A 16298-nucleotide genomic window follows, 5' to 3' on the forward strand; every position below is an offset into this window, starting at 1 on the left:
CACAATTCTGGTCTATGGCTATTTTGGCTTCGAAATTGCGGACTAGTCCTGGTGTTGTACGGAACACTTCTTGAAATGTCTTTCGCAGAGAATCGACATCAGTGTTCTCTGTGACAGCACTGATGGTTTTCCAGTCAAGTTGCAACTTTTCAAGCCAATCCCGGCCTAGAAGTGTAGGCATAGCCTTGCCCTGGTCCTCTACTATATGCAGTGGAAGTTCAGCCTTGCAGCCGTTATGCTCAACGGTCATGGTCGCCTTTCCTCGCAGCTTTACAGGCTCACCTGTGTACGTTTTCAAAACTGCTTTGGTTGGCTTGCATTTAATCTGCGGAAACTATTGCTGGAAAACTCTTTCAGACATCAACGTGACAGCTGCGCCCGTAGTACTTTTCTCAGGCGGCGTCGTAGGGTGGAACTCATGACGGATACGTGCGCGCCTCTATCGATCAGGGCTCGCACAGGCACTCCATTGACATGAATGGCGAGCAAATTATGGTGTGAAGTCACTGGGCAGTTCGTCGTCGCGATGGGAGCTTAGAAGACTGTATGTGCTACGACGGGACCAATAATTGCGACAGTGACGGGAGATGTGGCCAATGCGGTGGTAGAGGAAACAAATGGGCCTATCGTCGGTTGTCCGCCAGTCGTTAGGGTTTCGTCGACGTGGAGTGAGGTACGAAGATCGTCCAGGAGCAATCACCGTGATTTCTGGTGGTGGTGAAGGCTGCACGGGGCTGACGAGCTGGAGACTAAGGTTTGCAAGCTATTGACAGACGACGGCTTGTACCAGAGAGATGGTAGGCAAGTTCTTGTCGCCATCAAGTAGATGCAGGGGCCTGGGGACATAGCTTCGAGTTCGCGTCGGATAATGCGGGTGTCACATTTTCTGGAGGCGCTGGAGTTTCCCGGTGCCGCAGGTCTTCTCATGAGGAAGTCGCAGCCGTGTTGGAGAAGCGTGTGTACGGCTGGCTAATACGCCTGCTTTTGGCTTCCTCGAAGCATCGACATTCCTTAATAATTCCGTCGACTGTAGTGCAGTTCTTGTATACGAGCAACTTGAAGGCATCGTTGGCGATTCCCTTCCACACGTGGCCCACTTTGTCAGACTCGGGCATGCTGGCGCCAACTTTGTGGCTGAGGGCCAACACGTCCTGAACGTACGAAACATAGGACGCTGTAGAAGTTTGAGTATGGGAGGCTAGGTTCCTCTTAGCGGCAAGCGTTCGGCCGAGCGGCCGTCCAAACAGTTCGCGCAGTTTCTGCTTGCACACGTCACAACTGGTCAGATCACGTTTATGGGTTTCATACCAGACCCGGGCGGTGTCTTTTAGATTTTAGACAGAAGACGACATCTGCGAGCATAAGCGTCGGATCCCAGCGGTTGTAGGTATTCAAGCATTGAGAAGTCCACCACGATGATGTCTGACAAATATGATGAGGTGTTAAAGGTCATGTCTCGACATGACGCAGAATTGAAAGAACTCCGGAAACGTGTTGAGGCAACTGAATCCTGCAATGACACTGACGAGGTTAAAGTGCTGAAAATGGTCATTAATGATTCGGTGTACAGAATCCGGCGACAGAACATACTAATTCACGGTATTAAACAATCTGAAAATGAGGACTTGTTTTGCAAAGTCAATGACGTTGCCCAGTCTGTTAGTCTACCTGACCTACGTCCGAAGAACATTTGCGCTGTGCGCAGGCTTCCTGCTAAGCCCGGAAAAATCCCTGGAATCATAGTACGCTTCGTTCGCCAAGACATGAGAGATCAATGGCTACAGACCAATAAGGACCTGAGAAAGCTAGAATCTAAAGTGGGAATCACAGAAAACCTGACAGTTAAACCGGCAGCTGCTCCAATCTGCCAAGAAATGGGCGGACCGTTCTGATTATCAGTATCTGTGGTGTCGAAATGGCAAGGTGCTAGTGAGGAAGGCAACCGGAGAAACTGCTCATGTCATTCAGCGACTTGCGAGCACTGACCGAGTAGAGCGGTCCCTTTCCAAAAAACTTGTAATCTATGACTGGAATGTTCTTCACAACTAACGAGTTAAATAACCTAGTAGCTCGTGTTCCTGAGTGCTGATCTTTGCTCAATGTAAAAATCCAGGCTATTCGTGGCAAAATAAATGCTTTTCACGTGTTTTTACATAAATTCCCATTAGAGTTCACGGCTATCATGCGAACTGAAACATGGCTTTCTGATGATTCTGAGTGTTTCAGCCTGTCCGGTTACTGTTCGTTCTTTCTGAATCGTAAAAACAGACTTGGAGGTGGTGTGTGTTTGTTTGTTCGCGACTGTTTACATTGTGACTATGTAAATCACTTTAGTGTTGTTGCTGGTGATTATGAGGGGTTGTGTGTGTTAAGCAACAAATTATTGTTCATTGTGGTTTATCGTCCACCGCAGGGATGTGGTGAGACATTTTTGAATTACTTGGAACAAATTTTTGAGTTCGCAAGTGAAAACAATTATCATGTACTACTTGGTGGCGATTTTAATATTGATGTCCAAGAGGCGTCCAATAGAACTCAAAAATTATTTGTCCTTCTTGGATCGTATCTACTGACTAATGTAGTAAATACACCAACCCGAATAACACCCACATCTGCAACAGTTCTAGATCTTTTGATAACTAGCACTGAAACTGAAGCCTTATCCGGTGGTGTTTTAAACTATCATATGAGTGACCACCTTCCCGTGTTTTTAGTGTGTAAAATTACTGGGCTCAGTACATATCGCAAAAAAACTACCTTAATGATGACTCAACTCATCACAGCCGAGACACTTGACTCATTTAGGACTGCCATCATGAATACAAACTGGAATCGAGTATTCCAACAAACAGACGTAGAGGAGGCGTTTGGCTCCTTTTTAGAGATATTCATTTCCATATATCGTGATAACATTCCCTATAATTCAGTCAAACCCCACAAAAAAGCTCGTAAGCCCATGATAACGTCGACCATCCTTCATATGATCTCCAAAAAAGTTATTTCAACGATTTTTACAAAGTCGGGATCCCTGCGATTTTTAATTTTCAAAGCACAGCGCAACAAAATGACTGCGGCATTGAGGAAGGCAAAGGATAGTTACCACATCTCCATGTTCAATGCTACAACTGATCAAAGTCAAGTGTGGACCAAGCTTAATCGCCTACTTAACAGAAGTCCGAATAAAACACCCGAAACTCTTGAAATTGATAGAATTCAGTATAGTGGCGTTGAGTTAGCAAACAAATTCAATGAGTATTTTACTACATTAGTTGATAGTGAATATGACCCTAGTGCACTTCAGTACATCAATAATTATGTACGCAACTCTGTTGCCCTATTGCCTACAAGCAATGAAGAGGTGTTATCAGTATTTAACAACATGAAAAAGAGCAAAAGTGAAGACATATATGGCTTAAAACAACAACCTGTTTTGTATGTACTTGATGCCATATCCCCGACTATAACTTATGTGTTTAACTTATCACTAAACTCAGGAGTCTTTCCGTCAGCGATGAAAAAGGCCAAAGTAATTGTCATACATAAAAGTGGTCCTAAAATGTGCTCAGTAATTACAGACCAGTGTCAATACCTCCGGCCTTCTCCAAAGAGCTAGAGAAGATACCTTTCATCCGCCTCAACAGTTTTTTTCAGAAAAATAATATTCTATCAACTAACCAGTTCGGCTTTAGAGAGAATTTATCCACTGAAATAGCGCTACTTAAACAAAAAGAATTAATTTTAAATAACATAGAACACAAACTACTGACCATCGGTGTATTCCTAGACTATTCAAAAGCCTTCGATAGGATGCAGCACTTAACTCTGGTACAGAAACTCTCTATATATGGCGTTCGTGGCGTGCCGCTTAATCTGTTTTCCAGCTACTTGATTGATCGCACTCAATCTGTTCACATGGGTAACTATCACTCTCAATTTAAATCAGTTAGTCATGGTGTCCCTCAGGGAAGCATATTGGGGCTCTGCTGTTCAAAATCTACATAAATGACTTGGTACAAATAGACAACGAAGTCGATTACATCATTTTTGCTGATGACACAAGCATATTTATTTCAGGAACGAATGCAGAATATTTAATACGTAGAGGAAACGATGTACTGGCGAAACTGCATGCATGCCGCCGCGGTGGCTCAGCGGTTATGGTGCTCGGCTGCTGACCCAAAAGACGCGGGTTCGATCCCGGCCGCGGCGGCTAGAACTTCTTTGGAGGAGAAATTCTAGAGGCCCGTGTACTGTGCGATGTCAGTGCACGTTAAAGAACCCCAGGTGGTCGAAATTTCCGGAGCCCTCCACTACGGCGTCTCTCATAGCCTTAGTCGCTTTGGGACGTTAAACTCCATAAACCATAAACCAAACCGAAACTGCATGCATGGTCCAGAAGAAATGCGTTTCTCATCAACACAGACAAATCTAAAGCCGTCATATTCAGAGCTAAAAATGTGTATCTTGCGACTGACCTCACCTTGACACTTGGTAATAACACAATAGCAATAGTGAGTGCTGTAAAAACACTAGGCGTTTATTTTAACGAATTCATTCATGCTGTGTAACAATCACGTGGACCTGATAACCACAAAGCTAGCTCGTGTTGTAGGAGTATTAAGAAAATTTCAGCGCACATTACCAACTAAAACAAAGATCGCAATATATCTTGTTTTATTCAGGTCTCACATTAACTACTGTAATTTGGTGTGGGGAACCACAATGTCTACTTGTAAAAATAAACTTCTGAAATTGCAGAGCGCTGCGATGAGAGCCATAGTGAATGTATCTTTTATGTCAAACGTTAGCTCCTATTTCTCAGCATGCCACATCATGGAGATCGAAAAAATGTATGAATTTCGCATTCATAGGTCCTATAAAGTTCAGGTTAAACAAAACAATATGTTATTTAGAGACAGCGCTAAATTAATTGAAAATCCCTCAATTTACACAACACGATGCCGCGAACACTGGCACGTTCCACATCCGCGCACAAACTATATCTCTGAAACACTTTACTATGCTTTTCCATAAACATTAAATAAATTTATAGTTGCACAACAAAATATTACCAGCTCTTCTTTTTCTTTTAAAAGTTTAAAAGAACTTTATTCTAATGCACCTGTATATTTATTGCATGAGTACCATTATAAAGTGAACATATAATAATGTCTTGTATTGTTGTATTTGAGTCGGTGGTACAGTTCACAGGGCTGAAACTTTCGCGAGAAGACCACGCGATCCTCGCTGGAGGCCCTCAGGCCCCACTTTCAGCAGCGGCATCCTCGGCGACAGACACCCAGAACAGCTCTGCTGAACTGGACCTGTCGCCCCACCCCTCTAAGAAGGCACCTGCTGGCCCAAAAGACTCTGCCGCTGGAGCAGGGCCTGGTTCAGCGGTGCCAACAAAAAAGACGAATGCGAAGGCCACGGGCCATCGCAACCAAGAAGCATCCCCCACGTCCACTGTGGAGGATATGGATGTCGGCGAAAGTCCGCCGACATCCAAAACACACGCATCCGCGGCGTCTCCGCGGAAATCCGGCGCCACGAAATTGGCGATGGATACAACTCCTGGTTCGCCACCGCTGCAGCGGCGGCGAGACTCCCTAGAGAAGAAAGGGAAACCACGAATCACCGCTAGTGAGAATAAATAACTTTCCCCAATCCCCAACTTATCACAATGGCGTATATAATACAATGGAAATGTAGAGGTCTACACAGAAACTACACAGACATAACCGAAATGCTGAAAACAATGGCACCTACAGCTGTGTGCCTGCAGGAAACAAACCTTGGGCCACAGCACACAAACATCTTTAAAAAATATAATATTTTCCGGAAAGACCGCGTGCAAGCTAGCCGACTCTCGGGAGGCGTCGCTATCATTACGCAAAGCGATGTTCCTACAAGAGAGATAGCATTAAAGACAAACTTAGAAGCGGTCGCAGTAAACATCATTAGCCATAAAACGATAACAATATGCTCTGTGTACGTACCACCACACAACACAATTACAATGCATGACCTAGAAGAACTGGAACAGTTACCTGAGCCATAGGTGATAATTGGGGATTTTAACGCACACTCCTCATTCTGGGGAAGTGAGCATACTGATTCCAGAGGTCAGCTCATCGAGGATTTGATTCTTTCGAATAACATATGTTTAATGAATACGGGAAAAGCCACGTACTGCTGCCCCAGCTCTGGAAAAATGACCTGCCTCGATTTAGCATTTGCATCTCCATCAGTTTTTAATGATTTTATTTGGGATGTTTTAGACGACCTTCGAGGAAGTGATCACTTACCTACGGTTTTAAAGCTAACATCAGCTACAGTCATCCTCCCTACGAAGCCTCGGCGATGGAAAATTCACCTCACCGATTGGGTACTTTTCAGAACGAAGGCCACATTAGAAAAAGAATATGCCAAAACCCTTATTATAGAAGAAATAAATGAAAAATTTGTCACACGCTTAATATCTTCAGCAATAGAAGCCATCCCACAAACATCTGAAATTGCACGAAAAACACATAAAGTTTGGTGGTCATATGAATGCTCATTGGCTAAAAAGCTGCAAAACAAAGCTTGGGGCAACCTTCGCCGATATCCCACTGCAGAAAACCTGCTCATCTTCAAAAGGGCTAGGGCCAAAGCACGATACACTAGACGCAACGCAGAAAGGGCATCATGGCAACAGTACATATCCTCCATAAACAGCTCAATATCATCAAAGAAAATGTGGAAGCAGGTGCGGAAATTCACAGGAAATTTTACTGCATTCACATTTCCAATGTTAACAACACCCGGTACTCAAACAACATTAGAAGAGCAGGCCAACATATTGGGTGAGCATTTTTCCACAGTTTCAAGCTCATCCAACTACACACTAACATTTCAAAAGCACAAAACAATAGTAGAAAAACAAAAGCTTCCCTTTGGAACATGCATACACGAAGACTACAATCAGCTTATTACAATGCAGGAACTAAACACAGTACTAACATCCGGTAAAATGACAGCACCAGGCCCAGACAATATACATTATGCCATGCTTGCTCACCTCTCTGAGACTGCCATAGAGGCTCTCCTAAAATTTTTCAATAAAATATGGATGAGTGGAGAAATCCCCCAAGCATGGAAAGAAGCAATGATTGTACCCTTCCTAAAACCTGGCAAATCACCAACTAGTCCCACCAGTTACAGGCCAATAGCACTCACTAGCTGTATAGCAAAATCATTCGAAAGCATACTAAACATAAGACTAACCTTCATACTTCAGTCCCAGCAACTTTTAGATATACATCAGTGCAGTTTTAAAAAGACATGTTCCACAACCGATCACCTCGTTCGCTTTGAGAACACAGTTCGGGAAGCGTTCATCCACAACCAACACTTTATCGGGGTCTTCTTCGACCTGGAGAAGGCTTACGATACCACGTGGAGGTTCGGTATCCTCCGTGACCTAGCGGACCTAGATATCCGCGGCAGGATGCTGGGCTGTTTGAGCGACTTCCTAAGCAACCGTACATTCAGAGTCCGCCTAGGTGCAACCTTCTCCAACACTTTTATTCAAGAAACTGGCGTACCTCAGGGGTGCATCCTCAGCACGACCTTATTCATCATCAAAATGAACTCCATAGGAAAAGTAATCCCAAAATCCATAATGTACTCAGTTTACGTAGACGACCTCCAAATAGCATGCACGTCTTCCAGCATACCTGCCTGTGAGCGACAGATACAAATAACAATAAATAAACTGGCTACCTGGGCAGATAGAAACGGATTTAGATTTTCCCCTCAGAAAACAGTAGCGGTTCTGTTCTCTTTGAGACGAGGTCTACAGGCCGACCCTACACAATATCTAAACCAAACCCCATTACCTGTCAAACAAGAGCATAAATTTCTAGGAGTAACTTTCGATGAAAAGCTCACTTTCTTGCCACATATAAACAGCCTAAAGTAAAAAGCTTCCCAGGCCCTCACTGTACTGAAACTACTGTCAAGAAAACGCTGGGGGTCTGATAGGGCATGCCTGTTACATATATACCGTTCTCTGGTTCGCTCTAAGTTAGACTATGGGTCCATAGTATATGGCTCAGCAAGACCATCCTACATAAAACAACTGGATCCTATCCACAATCTTCGTTTAAGGTTGTCTTCCTGTGCTTACAGAACTTACAGTGCTTACAGTCTGTATGTGGAAACGAATGAACCTTCCTTAGAAGATCGAAGAACTGCACTAACTTGTACATACATCCTCAAAATCCTTTCTCAGCCCAAACATCTCTGTTACCCAATTGTCACGAACTGCCCATCCCGAATACTCTTCAACAACAAGCCTCACGCGATTAAGGCGTTGCTCTTGCGCTTCGAAGAAAAATGTCAAACTCTGAACATACTAAACGAAATCAAAAATATTGCCCCATGACACGAAGCGCTACCACCGGGGTACACTCTCCCCACAGTGTGTGACGTCACACTAACACGCCTCAGGAAAACCCTTACACCACATGACCATATAATACAAGAATATCTAGCACTACAACAAAAATACAGAAATTATAGTGCCTTTTATACTGATGGGTCAAAAACTCATGCTCATGTAGGAAGCGCAGTAATACAAGGAAAAAATGAAAATGAAATACGACTGCCCTCATGTGCTACAGTTTTCACCGCGTAGTGTTATGCTGCGGAGTGTTATGTTGCGGTACAGAAAATAACAAATGAAAACATCAAAAACAGCATCATTTATACAGATTCACTGAGCGTCCTTACAGCATTAAACTCCAAAAATGCCACGGACCCACTCATAGGAAGCATAATAAACAATATAGTAAAGGTCACAACACAAAAACATGTTATAAAATTCTGCTGGGTTCCCAGTCACATTGGCATTAGCGACAATGAGAGAGCCGACGTGTGTGCTGCGCAAACCAGAACCATGGAAATAAAACATGTGAATTTGCCTCCTAGATATTACATGAAGTTAGTGCATAGCAGACTGAGAGCCAAGTGGCAAGCTTCTTGGGAAAATGAAGGACACAACAAGCTGCATACCCTAAAGCCCATTTTAAAAGAATGGAAATCATGCCGCCACAAAGAGCGTTTTATCGAAGTAATTTTATGTCGTTTACGCATAGGTCACACACACATCACCCATAACTTCTTATTTACAAAAAAAGACAAACCTCTGTGTGAAATGTGTGGTGAGGAGCTCACAGTAAATCACATTTTAATTTCTTGTTCGCATCTCGAAGAACTTAGAAAAACATTTTTACGGTATTTTACAATGAACACATTCCATTTCATCCCGCATTGCTTTTAGGCGAGCAAACACTTGTCGAGTTTTCACTTGTTTATAAGTTTCTAAAGAAACCCAATGTTTTAAATCTATTATAATGTAACCTCTGTACACTTGACATAACATCATTAACCTTGTGTTTGGCGCATGATAGCCATAGTTGCTTATGCGCCATAAAACCCCATATAACTAACTAACTATTGTTGCATTTGCCAAATTTTGGTTGTACTGCAGTGCTTCTGACTGATTTTTGTTATCGGTTATCTTTTAGTGTAATCTGTGTTTTCTGTCCTGCACTGCCGAGTATAGAAGGGTAATGGGAGCTTTATCAACCTGCTCTTGAGCGGCTTTTACTCCCATACACCTCAAACATGTATGTAAAGAGGCTTGTTTGAAATAAACTCATACTCATACTCATACATGTGGATCCAGTCGTTGAAACCAACGTTGTCGGTGCCAGAAAATGTCCCAGGGTTACGAGGGGGGAGAAAGAACGAGTTATGGCATGGCCGGTGCTGATGTTTGCTGGAAGGCGTCTTGGTTCGTGATAATGAAGCAAATGGTGGCCGCTGCGAAGCTCCGTAGTCGGTAGGCGTAGGGGAAATCCGCACCTCCACCGAATATGCTGCAGGAAAGAATATATCCACTCAGACCTACCCAATTTGTTAAAAAGTAACCCGAGAAAATTTTGGCAAGTCATAAACCCACATCATGCAACTCAGATAACGCTCTCAGATGAGTCAGGTGCAGTCTTCACTGCACCTGACTCATGTAAAATAAATGAAATGAAAGGAAGAGCGCGAAGCGTGACACAATGACAGGAAAACGTTACACCTAAAGAAATGATAGAACCAATAAAACTGCTGCAGCGGTGCAGCAGGGTGGAAATATTACCAAATGGTGACAGAGAGGCGATGAGCAGGGACGACAGAAACTTCTCAAAGGGGCCATTTTGTAGCCAAGCGAGCTTAATTTCTACGCTTTTCCAGACGTGCCATTGCAAATGCGAAGCGATAAGGAATTGCTTCTTAAACTGCCGCCACTGGCCGCAAACCATAACGAGGCTTGCAAAGTCGTGCTGCAAATGCACCACACACCCATAAACAGGGGGCGCAACAAGAGCGCTGCAAAAAGAACAAAATTTGGTATAATGTTTTGCTAAAATAATTTTTCTATTTTTTGAAACCTGGCATTAAAATATTCAGTTCTTTATGTTTTTGCATAGCGTTTTAATTTGTACTTCTATATTTCTTTATATGAGTGTTTTCCTCCCCAGATTCTGGCTATGCTGCACTCGCGCAAAACTGTTTTTATGCCCAGTCTTCGCCACCACGTAGGTGGTCCATCTCCCTCCTAGGTTTATCCCTGGGGACCACCTGCCACAGCCATGCCAATGATTTTTCCCTCGCAACGCCAATGCAAAGAACGCGGACAACGGCGGCCCTGGATTTTCTGGACAATTTGGCCTTTAACGCTCTGGCGTTCAAATTGAGAGGACTATCATGAAACCTCATGGAAGAAAACTGCGAGAGTAATTGTATTCACCCTCAATGATTACCCTGATGCTTTGGCTTTACCACTAAGTCGAATGCTGTGCATATGGGGTAAAGTTTTTCTGAGGGGGGAAAGTGCGCGGAGGCGGGTTGGTGAATGTGGACGAAATTTCTAGGGGGTGAAGGTGGGTTGAGGAAGTGGGTCCGGAGTGGTGGTAGGTGGGTGGGCACCCCTTAATAGGTGGATGGGGAGAAAAAGTGGTGGAGGGAGGTGCTTCTAGAGGACAGCCAGCTTTGCCACTGAGTCTTCGAATTCGATTGCGCCTTCGATTTTTTCTTGCCTTGCTCCGTGGGCTTGTAGCGGGTGAGTCCTTGTGGAGGGTTGTGCTTCTGGATGGGAGATGTGGGGTGTGCTGGATGACGCTTCTGAAGAGAGAAGGTGGGCGGGGTGGAGAGGTCGATCGAGGATGGCGGTGGTTGGGCGGGAAGCTCCGTTGGAAGGACGTGCGGTAGCCAGGTGGCTGGTGCTTCTGTAGGATGGAGGCTTGGATCACTGAGGCTTCACACAGCCAACGCCAGCAAGTGCCACTGGTTCTGCTATCACACTAAAACGCAGCACGCGTAGAATGAGTACTTCAGTGTCTCCTGCCGTCCTTCCCAAACAGGCGGCAAGCAAGCCCGACAGGGGGTTCCCCAACACTGCGAACAGTAATAGACGCACGAACCGTCCGCGAAGATATGACTGCAGCGCAAGCGCAACCGTACTGCAGCCGCTGCAGGCAGGTTTCATTTTATATGCAGGTGTTTGCTCGTGGTCTGTTTTATTGATATGGGGAAAGCAGAATAGGGGCAGAGGACCAGATCAAACAGCTTTCTCGTTGCATCTGCTATTAGACATCTTTGAGCAGGACCACACAGATACAAAAAAATACTGATAAAATTCGTTCTCAGGCCAAAGTTTGACGGTGGATTGCTTGAAACTTCATCTTCTTGCTCTACTTGACAGGTATTGGAGACATAGCACATAACTGGAACACTGTGCTAAGTAATGAACGAGAAAATACAAGCTAATAAGACGTTGTAAGGTGCACTTATTGTGGTAGCAAAAAAGAATATTTTTTTCTTTTTTGCACCTTTTGAGCTTATCAAAAGTTATTTGCTTTTTATTTTATTATCCCAACTACCTTTGAGCTCTAGCAGTATGAGTCATCGAGTGGACTACTTACAATGAAACGGCTGAGTGCCATGATGGTGTTCTTCACAACGCATTCGGTCATTGTTGCCTCATAGTCTTTTCTATCCTGCAAAAATGAAGAGGAGGTAGAGTCTAAGGAAGTCGTATGTGTCCACTGTGAGTTGAACATGCGATGGAAAATTGACGTGGTTGAGAGATAACGTTTCAGTGACTCCTTCAAAGGAGTTGGGCGACTCGAGCGCAAATTTCTGCTGCTGCGCCGAGAAACAGCGGATGCTAACCGGTGTAGTATAGAAATCAACCGCTTAGCTTTAATTTACGGCCTCTATGCTTTTGAAAACAGGAACTTATGTATGCTCATATCGTTTTGAAACCCTGCACTGCAACGCAGAAACACCTCTAGTGACAAATTGTGCGAACACACTTCTGAAAAATTTAAGTTTTCCCACGCAGTTCCGCAAAAAACTGTAAGAATATGTTATTATTTATTTTATTTATTTATTAGTTACCTGCACCTCTCCGCAGGGCATTACAGCAAGGGGGTACAGACTTCATTAGAGGTATAAAACACTTATTTAAGTGCATGGAAAGTGCATCATTAGATGTGATACGTACAATGCTCGATGGCAAACTGCTCCAGTCTCGAACAGTTCTAACGAAAAAAAAATAACGCAAGACGTCACCCTTGCAGGAAAATTTCATAGCCTTCAAGCAGTGGTTCAGTCGCTTTGAAATATAATGAGGTGCCTGAATATATTGTTTGCGGTTTATGCCAGTTTTCGAATAATAAATCACACAGAAAAATTTCAGTCTCATCTACCTTCTACGGTCCTTCAACTCTTGCCATTTAAATTTTCGTTTGCTTTCCGTCCGACCAACTTGCCGATTATAATTATCAAGAACAAATATAAAAGCCCTATTCTGAATTTTCTCGAATTTGCCTACACACTGAGATGCGTGTGGGTCCCAGCAAACACATCCATATTATCGTATTGAAAGTATATGTCTGAAATACAGCTGTGTTTTTATGTTATTTGGTAAATGGCTAAAATTTTGCCGTAGGAAACTCAAACGTGATGCTGCCTTATTCGCATAATAGTTACGACATAGCGCGGGCAAACATTAAAAATAATGTCTCGGTGAGTTTCATAATGAAGCCTCTGTTTCAGGAAGCCCCTCATTTCATTTGTAAGTAAGTACCTTCTTGTACTAATCGTTTCGTAGTAACTCGTTCGGACGACAAAGATGGCACAGTATCGGTGGACACCTGAACCGCGCCTCAAGAGAACGGAGGAAGGTGGGAGTGAAAGAAGAAATAGAGAAAGAGGGGCTATAGAGGAGACCTCCGGAGTAACTTCTACCACCTGGGGACCTTTAACGCGCACTGACATCACATGGGCACCTTTTGCATTTCCCCTCCATCGAAACGCGGCCGCCGCGGTGGGGTTCAAACCCGGGTACTCGGCTCAGTAGACGAGCGCGGTAACCACTGCGCCATCGCGGCGGATAAGAACCGTAGCGTCTCTTCCCGATTCTGCGTCTGCATTCATCAAGGTTCCTCTTATGCGTTTTTTATTTAGTGGAGCTGAACACAGTATTGATTCCCGTAACTACTTTCAACAATGATGCTTGAGAAAGCATGCACACCTGTGTTGAGGCCCACTCCTCAGCTTCGATCTCTAGACGTCTCAAGCTGAGCTCCTGTGTTTGACACCCCGTGTTAGAAAAAAACCTTCCAACTGCCCTTAGATGGGAATCAAGTTATAACACTGTTTGTTACTACTTCATACGCTCTTTCCATCAAAAGGTAGATTCTTCGACTGGTTTTTGAGGAAAAGAAATGGCCCAGTATCGATGGGCACCTGAGCCGCGCCTTAATGGAAAAGAGGAAGGTGGGAGTGAGAGAAGAAATAGATAAAGAGGTGCCACAGAGGAGGTCTCCGGAATAATTTCGACCACCTCGGAAATTGTTATCAGCTCTAACTCCCCCCCCCCCCCCCTGTGTAATGCCAAGCCGGGCCCTCAGGGTACTTAAATAAAAAATAAATAAACCTTTAACGTGCATTGACACCGCACAGCACAGGGGCGCTTTTTGCGTTTCACCTCCATCGAAACGCGGCAGCCGCGGTCGCGTTCAAACTCGGCTACTCCGGCTCGGTTGACGAGCGCCTTGACCACTGAGCCACCGCGGCGGGCCTCTTTTCATCAAACTTACTAGTTTTATATTATCTCTCCAACTGAACAAATTCTTATATTTAGGTGTCATAAGGGCACTTCAATTACGACAATCTACCTTGCCGTTTTGATATTGCTCACCAGCTGCCAGGACCTGAAATAGACATGAATTTAAAAAAGAGACAATCTAGACATACCTGTCTCGGGCATGTATTAGACTAGCAATCAATGAGGTCTGCCATATTTTCAGCCACCTCACTGATGACCCCTTCTGTAACTGTAAACTATGCTTTATTTTTAGGATATATCTCACAATTCCTTTCCTGAAAGCAAATAACGTCTGCCTCGGGCACAGTAACGGGACTCGTCAGCTGAACTTGTCCTGTCGTAAGCGAAATTTGCCCTAAATGAGAATCGATGGTATGACGCGACAGGCACTCTGGTTCTTGGTGGAGCCAGCCGGATATGCGCACGAAGGAAAAGCTGTCGTCTTGAAAGCGCAAAACCCAGCGCTGAGTGTTGGGTCATTGAGGGGCGAGAGCAAGCACAAAGCGTGGTGGTGGTTACCAACAATGTGCGGTGGGCCAAATAAGTAAGCGCAGAAATTCGCAATGGCTCAAACAAGGGCCAGACACTCGCGCTCTGCTATTGAATTCTGCTCCAGCGAAGAAAGGAGGCGGTTTGCATAAGCAGTTACGCGGTGATGGCCACGTGGCCACATCAGTCCGCGGCTGGTCTTCAATCCGCAATCGGCGAAGTCTTCGAGCTTCTGCACGTTGAAGGTAGGCGGCGACGTAATCTTCTTCGGTTATGTTGGCCAGCATGACGTTAAGCGTGGTCGTGGCCTCCCTACCATGGGCGAGCCTAAACGGCCTCCCCTGGGTGATCCCCTGCACTCCGCGTTTGTAGGCGATGATGAAACGCAGGATGGCGCCCTAGGTTTTGTCAGATACGCCGTGAATGCTGTTCCTCTGTCCATTATGAGCACATCGGGGGCGCCGTATCGCAGAAGAACGCACTACAGAAAAAATTTGGCGACTTCTGCTGCTGTTCCGTTCGGTAGGGCTTTTGCCTCGGCGTAGCGGGTCAGGTAGTCGGTCGCTATAATGATCCACTTATTTCCAGACGTTGACTTCGGAAAATAGCAAAGCAAGCCTGTGCCGATCTGCTGAAAGGGCTTTGACGAGGTTTCAATGGGGTTCAGAAATCCTGCTGGTCTGGTGAGAGCGGTCATACATCGCTTACAATCTCGGCAGGTTTTCACATCATGTGTGACATCGGCAGACCGTCGGGGCCAGTAAAACTTGTCATGGATTCGGCGGAGGGCGCGAGAAAATTGGAGGTTTACAGCTGTCGGCTCGTCGTGTGAAGCCTGAAGAACTTCAACGGACATGCTCGCAGGTAGAAGAAAGGGGTAGGCAGGTTTGTTCGCTGCAAAGTTCTTCATGAGGACATCATTCTGTGCACAGAACGAAGACAATCCTCGCATGAACGAGGCGGGGGGGGGGGGGGGGGGTGAACAGACGTTGCCTTCAAAGTACTAGATCAGGCGTTTTACGTCGGGATGCGAGCGTTGCTGCTGTGCAAAAGAACTGGAGCTGATGAGCCCCAGGAATGCGTCCTCATCTTTGTCCGGAGGCGGTGCATCTACAAGAGTTCGTGACAGGCAGTCGGCGTCAGAGTGCTTGCGTCCAGAGTTGTAGACGACGGCGACGTCTAACTCCTGGAGGCGCAGGCTCCATCGGGAGAGGTGGCCAGTGGGGCCCGTCAAACTGCCACGCCAGCGCAGCGCGTAGTTTTCTCTGACAACCTTGCACGGTTGTCCGTGCAGGCAGGGGAAGAACTTCGGCATAGCCCAGATGATGGGAAGGCACTCCTTCTCCTTCTCAGTTGTCGAATAGTTGGCCTCAGGCTTAGACAGGGAACGGCTAGCGTATGCGATTGCCTTCTACTGTCCATCAGTTTCATGAACGAGGACAGCTTTTAGCCCACGCTGCTTGCGTCGCTATGGTTTTTAGTCTATGCATTTTCATGAAAGTGCGCTAGGATAGGTGAGGACTTTAAACGACGCCGAATTTTCTTGAAGACTTCTACATACGCGCTTCCAACTTAAATGGCACGTCTGCCTTTG

At 45.2% G+C, this 16298-nt stretch overlaps 1 pseudogene; it reads right to left on the bottom strand.

The window, feature by feature from the left end:
* Positions 1–490: 490 nt before the first annotated feature.
* Positions 491–16019, bottom strand: LOC149344953 (uncharacterized; annotated as a pseudogene).
* Positions 16020–16298: the final 279 nt, after the last annotated feature.

Source organism: Amblyomma mixtum, chromosome 5, assembly GCF_055824585.1.
Source record: "Amblyomma mixtum isolate Tamu chromosome 5, ASM5582458v1, whole genome shotgun sequence".
Classification (NCBI taxonomy): Eukaryota; Metazoa; Arthropoda; class Arachnida; order Ixodida; family Ixodidae; genus Amblyomma; species Amblyomma mixtum.